General features: G+C 42.0%; 1 protein-coding gene across 3 annotated transcripts in view; it reads left to right on the top strand.

Moving 5' to 3' along the window:
* Positions 1–5,643: 5,643 nt before the first annotated feature.
* Positions 5,644–12,681, top strand: part of KLHL15 (kelch like family member 15) — a 32,682-nt gene continuing 25,644 nt past the window's right edge. Inside the window, exons 1-2 of one of the 3 annotated variants that reach the window (XM_082447159.1) lie at positions 5,644–6,299; positions 11,751–11,801. The gene's annotated coding sequence lies outside the window, so the exon portion shown is untranslated. The remainder of the gene's footprint in view (positions 6,300–11,750; positions 11,802–12,681) is intronic. The other 2 variants (XM_082447157.1, XM_082447158.1) reach the window with 2 other exon arrangements.

The raw sequence follows: 12,681 nt of genomic DNA, 5'->3' as shown, positions 1-12,681 counted from the left end.
ATTGTATTTTTTTGTTTGTTTGTTTTTTGGCCGTGCCTCGCGGCTTGCGGGGTCTTAGTTCCCCGACCAGGGATCAAACTCCGGCCCTTGGCAGTGAAAGCACAGAGTGCTAACCACCGGACCGCCAGGGAATTCCCTAACACAACATTGTAAATCGACTACACTCCAATAAAAATTAATTTTAAAAAATGGCGACATTCACTGTATCTTTTATTGACGGTGGATGTTCAGCAACTTACAGTACGTGTCTCCCCAGCTTGTAGCGTACCACACTCTAGTCTCCTAGACCAGTTCCTGATGTTCTCTGGGATGGCTCCCTACCCTTGGCACGCCCCAGGTTCTACTCCTTGCACCTTCTCCTTTTTCCCCCATTCCCTTCAAACCTGCTCCTTCTTGAAGTCTTCCAGATCTCAGGAAATGAAAATTCCATCTTTCTTTGCTACCTTTCTTTCCTTTATCCCTACAACCAGGAAATTCTGTTGGTTCTACCTTCAAGAATATTTGCAGACTCTGGCCAGTTCTCACCGTCTCCACTGTGGCCCCCATTCCACTCCATCGTTGGAAAAGTCCGTCTCCTTACCCATCTCCCTGCTTCCACACTTGTCTGCCTAATTCTTTTTTTAACTGCTCATTTTATTTTTGTGTGTGTATTATCTTCCAGTGTTTTTTTCCCCTTTCAGTTCTATTGAGATGTAACTGACATACAGCACTGTATAAGTTTAAGGTGTACAGCATAATGACCTGACTTACATATATTGTGAAACGATCACCACAATAAGTCTAGTTAACATCCACCATCTCATACAGATACAAGGGGGAAAAAAAAAGAAAAAATGCTTTTTTCCTTGTGGTGAGAACTTTTAAGATCCACTCTTTAAGTAACTTTCAAATATACCGTACACCAGTGTTAACTATAGTCATCATGTTGTATATTACATTACGCCTAAATTCTATGTTCTACACAGAAGCCTGAGTGTTAATCATATTACTCCTCTTCTCAAAACCTTCCAAAGGTTCCTAATTTCTCAAAGGCCAAAGACCTTATAATGGCCAACAAGGCTTTACACAGTCTGGTCCCTCATCTCCTTCAAGTCAAGGCTAAAATAACAGAAGAAAAAAAAAAGGGACTTCCCTGGTGGTCCAGTGGTTAAGACGCCGCCCTTCCACTGCAGGGGCATGGATTCAATCCCTGGTAAGGGAACTAAGATCCTGCATGCCGCGCAGTGTGGCTAAAAAAAAAAAAATGGCTAAAATGACTACCCTATCATCCCAGTTAAAATTGGAACACCTCTCCCCCTTGACACTCATAATCTCTTTATCCTGCTCTATTATTTCCCATATGGTCACATTCTAAGAGAGACCATATAATTTGCTTATTTATTTTGTTTATTGCCTGACTTACGCAGTCTATAAGAAGGCAAGGATTTTTATATGTTTTGGTCACTGATAGATCCGCAGTGCTTAGAAGAGGACTTGGCACATAGTAGGTACTCATAAATATTTATGGCATGAATAAATAAATTAGCATAGTAGATTATAAGTGAACAATTTATTGAATTAAGTAGGAGTAAAAAAAAATGCAAGTGTGAAGATCACTGAATATGTTAATCAGTATAATAACAAAATACAGTGGAAAGAGCATGGGGTGAGAGGCAACACAGGAGGGGAGAAACCCTGTCTGCCAAGGTCTATACATGCCAGTCTTCCTGATTTTTGCTTCTTTTCCCTCTGTCCTTCGGGTCCTACTGTAACCCTACTAAATTTTCAGCGGTTCTCTAAATAAAGGTGCCTCGCTGCCTCTTCCAGGATTGGAAGGCACTGCCCTGTGAGTATCCTTTACTCTTTCTTTTTCCCTTTCCTCCTTCCCTTTGGACTGAACTTAGCAATCACTGCCTCCAAGTAACCTTGCTTGACACGCCGAAGCCCAGATTACATCCCCCCGTTTGTGCTAGCTCACACAGCACCCCATGTTGTCTAAATCTTTCACAATGTGTTAGGGACTCTGAAACCAAAGCTGAGTGTTTTTGAATCCTTGTTGGCTGGCCACAGGTGCAAAGCAGTTACTCTAACAACTGCAGGCAGAGAATTGTTTGCTAGGGCTTTAAGGATGGAAGTGAAATATGAAGAAGCATTTGGTTCCTGGAAGAATTACAGTGTTGAGTCCCCTTGACCATAAAGATATGTTATCACTTCATTTTCCTTGAGGTAGCTCCCCACATTGGTGAAATAACACAAATGAAAATATTTCAGACACACCTGTTTCATGGGGGGAGTGCCCTGCGAAGGGCCTTTGCTTGTTTGTTTTTGTGTCCACATCCCTTTTGGATGTTTAGGAATTTCGTATTCTCCTAGCTGGGCCCAGGGGATGGGTCTGGGGGCTCATGAGATTGGGGAAGAGAGAAGATGGGAGAAACAATTGATATTTTTGGGCTTCCCTGGCGGCGCAGTGGTTGAGACTCTGCCTGCTAATGCAGGGGACACGGGTTTGAGCCCTGGTCTGGGAAGATCCCACATGCCGCGGAGCAACTAGGCCCGTGGGCCACAACTACTGAGCCTGCGCGTCTGGAGCCTGTGCTCTGCAACAAGAGAGGCCACGATAGTGAGAGGCCCACGCACCGCAACGAAGAGTGGCCTCCACTTGCCGCAACTAGAGGAAGCCCTCGCACAGAAACGAAGACCCAACACAGCCAAATAAATAATAATTAAAGATGCTAATAATTTTTTTTTAAAAATTGGTATTTTTAAGAATGGGTTCCTACCAAATAGTACGGATCTTAGAGATGACCAGAAAGAACATCCCTGTGTAAGGATCTCTAGAAGCCATGACCTGTTTAAAGAGATTGCAGTTTCCTTGTGATGGCTTTAGGTTTTTGCTTTGCTAGGGAAGTTGAGGGAGAATTAAGTTTGAGTCACGAAGTGCAAAGAGAGAGTTGGAGAAATATGGAGAGGTGGTGAAAGACCAGAAGGCCAGAGGTAATAATAGGAGAGAAGCTAAGAAGAGCCATTCCAAGTGACAGGTGACCAACGATGCCCAAGATGTGTAAACATTAACCAGGATTCCTCCAACATTCATGAAGACACCGATTTCCTATTAGTCATGCAACATAATATTCTGTTTGGCTGTTAAAACAACAAACTTTCAAGGCTGGAAAAGTTTGGGATCAAACAGGGGATCCTGATTGCATTTTGAAGGTTCCATCTGGGATAGGGACCCGGAAATAAGGCCTAGGACAACAGCCACCATCCTGTTGGAATGTGTCAGTGTACAAGTCTTGGTGTGGACCCGCAGAAGTTTGTACTGATTTGGGGGATACCGGTGTACCCTGAGGGGCTTAGAAAAACCCGCTGAAGAGCTACAGAGTGCTTGGCAAAAGTTTTCAAGAGGAAAGAAAATGCATATGCAGCTTTATTAGAGTTTGCTGAGGGTGTAACTCTTTGATTCCCTGAGACTGGGGTGGAGGCTAGTTACGTGAAAAGTGATTACCAAGATAATTACCATAGACTCTGGATTTCTGAAGAGCCTCAACTTCTTTTTTAAAAAAAGAGGGGAGAGGGTATACAGTATCCTAAATCCTCAGAACCCCTGGCTATGAACTTCCTTCTAACTCCACTACCACTCCCAGCCCCAAGACTCTAGCATGCCTCCGGACATCTCAGGACTGCTAGATACCGGGTTTGAGGACTGTACTCTCAAATACTTAAGCTAGACGGCTGGGAAAAGACAGCTTCCAGTTGCACCATGGGGCTTTTTCAGTGTGAAAGGATGCCCTCAAGGCATTTAGGAGCTCCCATTACTCTCCAGTAATTGGTGGGAAAAGTAATTGAAGACAGGAATTACCTGGAGGAGTTAGTTTATTTAAATGATGTGGTTTTATTTTGCTTGGTCTTGGAGAAGCAGAATGCTTATTATACTAGACCCTTCTATAAAACACTCATTTTTTAAAATTTATTTTTTATGTTTTTTTTTTTTAATTTTTGTTAAAAACGCTCATTAGGGGCTTCCCTGGTGGCGCAGTGGTTGAGAATCCGCCTGCCAATGCAGGGGACACGGGTTCGAGCCCTGGTCTGGGAAGATCCCACATGCCGCGGAGCAACTAAGCCCGTGCGCCACAACTACTGAGCCTGCGCTCTAGAGCCCGCGAGCCACAACTACTGGAGCCTGTGCTCCACAACAAGAGAAGCCACAGCAATGAGAAGCCCGCGCACTGCAACAAAGAGTAGCCCCCACTCGCCGTAACTAGAGAAAGCCCGCGCACAGCAATGAAGACCCAACGCAGCCAAAAATAAATTTATTTTTTAAAAAGTTATTTATGGCTTACAGTTTTTTAAAGCTTGTTTTATAGTTTAAATCAGAAAAGGGACACGTATTTCCCTATTTTCAAAAGATTAAAGTGATTCACTATTTTTTCCCACGGAGTAGTCTACTTCAGCAAAACGGTACACAGTGTGCTATTTTGGCCTCTTGGGAAACATGACATAGTCAAGTTTGCTAGAAAGAGATTAATGATCGTTTTTAGCCATACATCTCCCAATATCTTCGGGATACTGGTCTAGAGAGAAAATGGTGGCAGGGGGTGGGGGTAGGAGAAATCTCTCAGTTTAGGATCAGAAATGGGCAATGGATGACTTAATTTAAGGTTAGTTGTAGAACCAGTGGCCTCCAACTGTGTTTTTCTGTCATCTACACTTTTCCCACAAAGAGATTTCACAACAATAAATTTACAAAACAGTCCTGTAATGTAGTTTTAAATTCTTAAATCAAGAAAAGGTGGTATGCAAAAAGCATTAGCTACAACTCTAGAAACGATTTGTCAAAAGCGAACAAAAACCCCCAAAATCACTGCCCTCTGAATGTTCGTTCTTGCCATGTTATTTTGACGCAAATAGAAACAGAACAGCGTTTTTAGATCCGGCATTTCTGTGCGGTGCAGACATGCCGTTTTCTATGAATTTTCTCACCTCTGGGAAATGTATTTCTGAAACGTGTAACTGTTGTGCAACTAGCCAAGTGGAACTATGACGCAACGATCCCCTGCAAGTTGCCTTTAAAACTATGATGTCATTTGGCGCAGATGTAGTCACGTTTATAACACAGGTACATACCGCAAAGCTCCCTCCACGTCGTCCCTGATTCCCCCACCCCCACCGTGTGCAAGATGCAAAAAGACATTTCTCGGGTTTCCTAACCCTCAACTTGTCGAGGGTGGGCGCACCCCACTGGCTCGAGCCCACCGCTCGTGCAAACGAAGTGGGACTGCGGCGAAGGGACCAGCATTGCCGAGAGTTCCCAGCCCCGACGGCGAAGCCGCGGGGGAAGCGGCGTCGGGCCGGGCCCGCGGCGGCAGCGTCGGGCCGCCTTCTTCCCTCGGTGAGGCCCGCTGGCGTGGCCTGCAGAACGTGGGGCCCCGCGGGCGTGGGACAGCCCTGCCCCCACCCCGCTCCCACACCCGCTCCCGCTCCCGCGGCGCCGGAAGTGACGCGCGTTGGCTGAAAGATGGCGGCATTGGCGCTCGACCAGGGGGAAGGTAAACACCCTCCGGGCCGCTCCCCGCGCGCGGGCCCCCTCGAGGCGCCGGTGGGGGCCGAGGGCGCCTCCCAGGCCTCCGTTCCAACTCTCGGCTTCCCACCCCACGACCTCCCTACCCGCGTGGCAGGCTTCCGCTTTGCGACGACGGCGAACGGAGCCCCATGCCGGCGGGCCCCGCCTCCCTGGGCGGGCCCCGGGCGGCTCCCGTGGCCCGCAGGGGGCGCGCGGCCCGGAGCGGCCCCTGGCTCGTGGCCCCGCACGCTCCGCCCCTTGCCCGCCCCTTTCCCGCCTTCCTCCACCCCCGGCGTGGGTGATCCTGAGGCTCGGCGCGCTTCGGGGCAGAAGCCCAGAGACGCCGTCGTCGACGTCGCCGTTGCCGGCGCCTCTGCTGCTGCCCGCGACCCCCCAGCCCCTCTCTCCGCCCGAGGCCCCGAGTCGGCCCTACCGCCGACCCCCGCCGGGCGCTGCGAGACCCCTGGCGTTGGCAAGGCCGGGCCCGGCCCCGACGCCGCTCCGCCTCGCGCAGATCCCGACTATCTCGAATCGCGTCTCAGCGCTGTCTTCTTTCCCAGGACTGGTTTCGTGGGGGCCGCAGGCGCGCAGAGTCGCCCCCCGCCGGAGCGCCCCGGCCCGGCCCCGGAGCGGCCCCTTGTAGACGTTCGAGGAGCCTGCTGAGTGCCGTCCCGGCGCCCGACCGCCCACCGTCCGGCCCGCTGGCCCGCTTCTTCCTGATGCAGACTGCCGTCCACTAGAGGCTGGACGGACCCCCGAGGTGCGTAGCCGCCCCTGGCCCTCCGGCCTGCGGGAGCCCGGGCTTCGTCCGCGGCCCCGCGCTAGGCACGGATTCGGTAGCCCTTTCTGCACCGACCCGAGTCACACATTTGGTTGACGCCGGGATCTAATTTGTCTTTGAGTTTACTTAAATTGTTTGAAATTTAATTTTTTTCAAGGAGAAAAAAAAAAAAAAGGAAGAAGCATAATTCAGCCATTTTTTGCAGCACACAGCTGCAGGTACCATGATTATTTTCTCCCTAACCCGTTTCTTCCCTTTAAAAATTCTGTGTGCGCCTGAAATAGAACTATGCGAAATGCGAGGCATAAAACGCGGAATCAGAAGGTCTGGGTTCGACTGGGTGACTCCGAGAAAATCGCTTACCGAACCTCGGTTTCTTATCTATGAAATCTAGTCAGTTATAGCCACATCACAGGGTAGTGAGGACTGTATGAGGTCATATATGTGAAAATAATCTGTAGCTGTAAAGTGTTGTAAAAATGCAAGGCAATTTTTAAAGTAACCTTTGCCAGAGTGGCGAATGTTGTAGTGGCTAACTGTTGCTGCCTCTTTATTTCTATATTATAAGTATAAGGAATAAGTGCGGGATAGCGAAGCAGTGCTGTGAATCGACTAGATATATAATAGTCACGTTGCTTGGCCTTCTTCCTACGAAATGCTGCTTATTTAAATAACGGTATTCTTTAATTCAAATTTAACGTTACTGTAGTGCTTTGCTTTTCATTTTTCTAGGCCGCTTATGCCCTTTTTCTTACTCGGAATATTAAGCACCTTGCATTTGTTTAGTCTTTTCTGTTTTTTGAATTTACATTTTCCTTTGGTAATCTGATTAAATTGTAATTTAGAAAATGCTTTTAAGGTATATACCCTAATTTTAATGCCTGTTTTTCATATCTAGGAAACAAGATGCCTGAATATCTCTACTAATATGAAAATTGTTTTTGGAGAGCTTGTAAATGCAGTCAGATTTCTGTACTTAATAGATCTAGAAATGTATAGAAAATTTCAACTTCGGGACACTTAATGTAATATTTATGTAATTTAATTCTCTTTTTTGATCATAACACTTAGTAGGTGCTTAGAACCGGTTTTTCAGTGGTAAAGGATGTTAATTTGCACTTTTTATTGCCGATTAACTTGGGGGGATACTAGGATATATAAGCCATAAATATTTGTGGTTTGAAAATCGGACTTATTTGTCAGAATTTATGATACATATGTGTAACAGATCAGTATGAAATCATTTTTATTTGGCACATCAAAAATGTATGGCTTTTTAAAATGGTCCACAAAAAGTGAAAGAGAACCTTTTTTTTTTTTTAGTATATTGTTATTTTTAGCTAACAAATGGTTTTCTGAGTTTTTTTCTGAAATGTTTTATTAAATTTATAATCCAATACCAGTTGTCTTTCCGAATATGGTTTTTTTTTTAAAGCAGAATAATATAAGGCGGGCAGGATTAAATGAGCAAAGAAGAGCCTATTTTAATGTGCTAGCTTTTATACATTGGACTTATCGCTTGTCCTGAAGATAAAATTTTGGCAAATCAGTGCTTCATTGGGAATTTCAAGGTTTGGCCTTCTCTCTGCCTTGATTTGGGTTACCTGGGGCTAAAACCTTGGAACCAGGGCTGGCGTGGCTTCATGGGTGTCCAGAAGGACCCCAAACTTGGTTTAATAATCTGCATGTAAAACTGGCATTGTACAATATAAAGGTGAATAGTAAAATTCGTGGTAATAATGTAAATTTTTTATTTTTCTTTACTTAGAATGCATTAAACAGCAAATAAAAAAACACCATGACATGTCGAGAGAGACCTCAGAAGAAAGGAGAAAGCTTTGTACTTTACTACCTTTAACGACACTTTTTTCCTGCTTTTGAGCGAGGGCCCCCACATTTTCATTTTGCCCTGGGCCCCAAAAATGATGTAGCTGGCCTGTTCTGAAACTTGCCCTTTCCTATTTTAAACGTTTTCAGAGTGAATAACATTAACTGTGAAGAGAATGAATCTGTAGCTTATGAAGGGTCGGATTAGTTTATTAACATATATTTCCTCTGAATTGGTAGCTGGTGGGCTTTTTTATTGAAGAGAAATGAAAGGCAGTTATTGGTGAAGCATTGCAGGATAGTGGTTAAACTCGAAGGCTCTGAAGTCAGGCTGACCCCAGCTTATGAAGAATCATAGCCTTGGGCAAGTTACTTAACGTCTGTGAGCTTTGATTTTTTTTCGTCTCTAAATCAGGGATGGTTACAGAACATGGAGGGTTGCGAGGATTAAATTTATTTATTCATCCCACAAATATTTATTAAGCACTTATTATGTGCCAAGCACCGTTCCTAGAAAGGTTCTGGGGATACAACAGTCAATGAAACAAAACAGAACAAAAAAAAAGAAAACAACAAAAAAGTAAACTAAATAAGGAAAGTAGCCTGTATCTCCATTTAATATTACTATGGAGAAAAATAAAGCAGAAAAGGAACAGGAGGATTTTCTGTTGGGTGGGGTGGGTGGGTGGTTTTCGATTTTAAAGAGGGGGTTTGGGGAAGGCCTCACTGAGATAAGACACGGGAGTACAGACCTGAAGGGAGCCATGTATATTGGGATTAGTGATCCAGGCAGAGGGAATGGCAAATTCAGAGGTCTTAAGGCGGGTGTGTGGCTGTTTTTCAAGAAACAGCAAAGAGGCCAGTGTATCTGGGACAGGGTGAACAAGGGGGAGGAATTAGGAGAGGAACTCTCACAGTTCATTTTTGCCATGGGTATATGTTGTGCTGCTGCTGGTCTGAAAGCAGAAGGCCTTTTCAGTATTAGAAATTTTAACTTTGGAATAAAGAAACTAGAAAAGGCAAGATATTTCCTCAGACTTTTTGTTTTTAATATAAGACCTTTAAAACTCATCTGGCTGAATCATTGAAGCAGATAAAAACAGATAGAAGATTTATTCTTTGTCTCTGATAAGATCATTGAATTTAGTTAATGATTCTGCATCATTTTAAGATTTTCAGGAAATCTGTATCATAACATCAGGACCTTCCAAAAGGTTCAGTTTAGTTGTTTATTTCTTATGTAAAACTAAGGTGTTAACATTATAGTATTGATGATTTCATGTTAGGAAGTAACTTAGTAGAAGATTTGGGGTTTTATTCCCCAATAGAGGCTTTTCCTAGAATTCTCATTGGATCCAATCTCTAAAGGCTAGGGAAGCTGTTTTCCATGACATCACTCTTGGACTACTTTTACTTGTAGTGAGGAATAAGCAGAGGAGCATTAAATTAAAATCTTCTGATGAAAAAATAGCATTGAAACAGGAGTGGCTTTTTCTTATAAGGTTTCTTTTATTATAGGATGACTAAATGCTAAACATACCTGAAAAGTGAAGTAATTTAGATATTAGGTGCCAACCGGGAGGCTGGAGGACCCAGAGCCTTTCTAAAAGCTTAGTTAATGGTCATTTGCAGTTTGGTACTGAGTTATAAAAACATTCTGATGGACAAGAAAGAATTTCCAGTACTAAACAAATTAGTTAACTTATGCAGCCTTTCCTCTAGTATTAGACTTAGTTGTTTCTCAATTTGAGTAGTATATCTCAGGGTAAAATGACTGCTAATAGAGCTAATAAAGTTAGTCTGTTTTTGGAATTTCTTTCCTTTTAGATTGAGAAGTTGGTTGCTTTGAGATTGTTGAATAAAAGATTTTTACTTTACAGGTTACAGAAATTGTGAGAAATTTTACGATTCAGGAATGAATTCTATTTTTATCCGTAGTAAGCTTTGCATTTTCTTTTTAGTGTGCAAGTATGGCATTTTCTGCATAGGCATCAACGTTGGTAGGCTAACAGTTTGAGGATGAAGGTAGTATGAAATAATTCAAAGTTTTCATTGGAGATACGTATATCAACCTCTGAGAATCTAGCTTTGTACTGAATAAATTAGGGTTTAGTATGAATTTTCAAGCAGCTGTAGGAGGAATGTGAAAGCATTAAGTTATTGCTTATGGCATAAACATGGAGGTTAGTTAATTTTGAAATATCTTCTACTTAATTGCCCAGAATTTTGCCCTCCAATCAGAATGACAGCCTTCTAACTGAAAAGGAAGCATTTAATTTCTTTGCCTTTAATTTCCTGTCCAATTTTACCCCCACCAGACTTCTTTCTTTACTGGTCACTAGAGAGTTTGAACTGTTAGAAATTTCTGTGATACAAATAGCAGTAATGGTCTTCCAGGGCAGAGGTAGGAAGAGGTTGCTTTGTGTATGTGTGTGTTGTTATTTATCTCTTGTACAGTCAGTGGTACTTAAACTTTTTGGTCTCAGAACATCATTATACTCTTAAAAATTACTGGGATCTCAAAGAGCTTTTGTTTATGTGGGTTGTGTCTATTTATATTGACCATATTAGAAATTAAAATTGGAAAGTTCAAAAAAAATACTTGTAATTCATTCTAAAAACCCATTACATGTTAATAATTAAAATTGGGAAGTTTAAAAAAATACTTGTAATTCATTCTGAAAAAACCCTATTACCTGTTAATCTAAATAACATTTTTTAATGAAAAATAACTATTTTCCAAAACAACAAAAAACTTGGTGAGAAGAATGGCATCGTTTTACATTTTTGCAAATCTCTTTAATGTCTGGCTTAATAAAAGACAATAGGCTTCTTATTGGCTTCTGCATTCATATCACATGTAGTATCTGGAAAACACTGAGAGAAAGAAAGTAAAAAAGAAAAATCGCTTTTAAAATTATTATTATGAAAATTGTTTTGATCTCGCGAAGTTCTCTTAGGGGACTAAGGCCCCAGTTATACCTGGACCACACTTTGAGAAATGCTATACCAGTCATTCTCATGCGCAGAAAATGTGAGGCTTTCTTTTTTCTTTAGTCAGTGCCAAGTTTATGGAACAGGACAAACTCCAGTATTTTCTTTCCTCATAGTATCAGTATGCCTTATCATTTAGTTTAAGTTGGTTCCTCTTTTGAAAAACCTTACCGTTTGAAATTCTGAAGGCCAAGTGTAGAATACAGAAGTGTAGAAGGCCAAGGGTATACAGGTTTATAAACCATGATTTCTCTTAACCTGATGATGTGTTTTGAAAAGTTAGGATAATAATTTTTGTACATTGAGCATTTTGTATGTCAGTAAGTATCTTTTCTCAAAGCCCCTTAGCAGATTATTTTTCTCCAGCCCTCATCGATTTATAGTTATTTTTGTCTACTTTTACAGTGATTAGTTCTTATAATTATTAATTTATTCCTTAAGTTCCTATAATTCTCTATCTTACACTTAAGATTTTGTATATTTTTCTTTTTGTATTCTTCTTACACGTACCTTTTTCTTGTTATTTATTTTATTTGCTTACATGTGTGTTTTTGTGTTATTTTTGTTTTATTTTAATCTAAGCCTCACTTTTTTTTCTTTTCTTTATAGCTTCCAGGGTATGGATTGTGAACAAGTTGGCTTTGTTTCACATGTTCATTTGTAAGTTTGGTTTTTTGACACCTTAAACATTTATGTTATAGATCTGTGCTGTCCGATAGACTATAATGCAAGCCACAATATGTAATTTAAATTTTTCTCATAGCAGCAGCTTTAAAAAGTAAAAAACAGGTGAGATTAATTTTAATGTTTTATTTAACTCAGTATATCCAAAATATTACTTCAGCATGTAATCAGTATTAAAAATTTGTATAATGAGATATTTTACTTTTTTTTTTTTTTAAGTCTTCAAAATCTGGTGTTCATTTTACACTTAAAGCACATCTCAGTTTGGTCTAACCATATTTCAAGTGTTCAAAAGCCCCATGGGTAGTGGCTTTCATATTGAACAGCACAGATACAAAGAGTAGTTACTCTTGTTAGGGCAGAAAAGCCTAAGGAGCCCAGAAAAGCTAGAAAATTATACTTGTGTGAAGAGAAAAAATGGAAAACAATGCCATTGCAAATGAGGTCCAGTGTTTTGACTACCAGTACATCTCCTGATCTCTTATAAACTTGCATTGTGATAAACCTTAGGGAGGTATGGCGTCTGTAGAGGGAAGTTTGAAGGGTGTTAAGTTCCTGTGGTTCTGTGGGTGATAAGGAGCATTAGGTAAGAGTTGGACAGGGAAGGCAGCATTGATTGACCTCTGGTGGGGTGCCTCCCTCTGGGCTAGACATTTAACTTACGTCAGTTTATTTGATCATCACCCCAACTCAGTAATAATAGATGATGATGATTCCTAATATATGGATGGAAACTGAGGTCAGGAAGTTAAATTTTTCCAGGTCACACCGATGGTAAGTGTTAAAAGCGCTCTGATTTCAAAGATTTTGCTCTTCCTAACCACACTATTTTGTACTTCTTGCAAATGTAGTCTTA

The sequence above is a fragment of the Balaenoptera physalus genome (assembly GCF_965194825.1).
Source record: "Balaenoptera physalus genome assembly, chromosome: X".
NCBI classification, from domain to species: domain Eukaryota; kingdom Metazoa; phylum Chordata; class Mammalia; order Artiodactyla; family Balaenopteridae; genus Balaenoptera; species Balaenoptera physalus.
The sequence above is the reverse complement of the archived record's forward strand: the minus strand, read 5'-3'. Positions and strand labels throughout refer to the sequence as shown.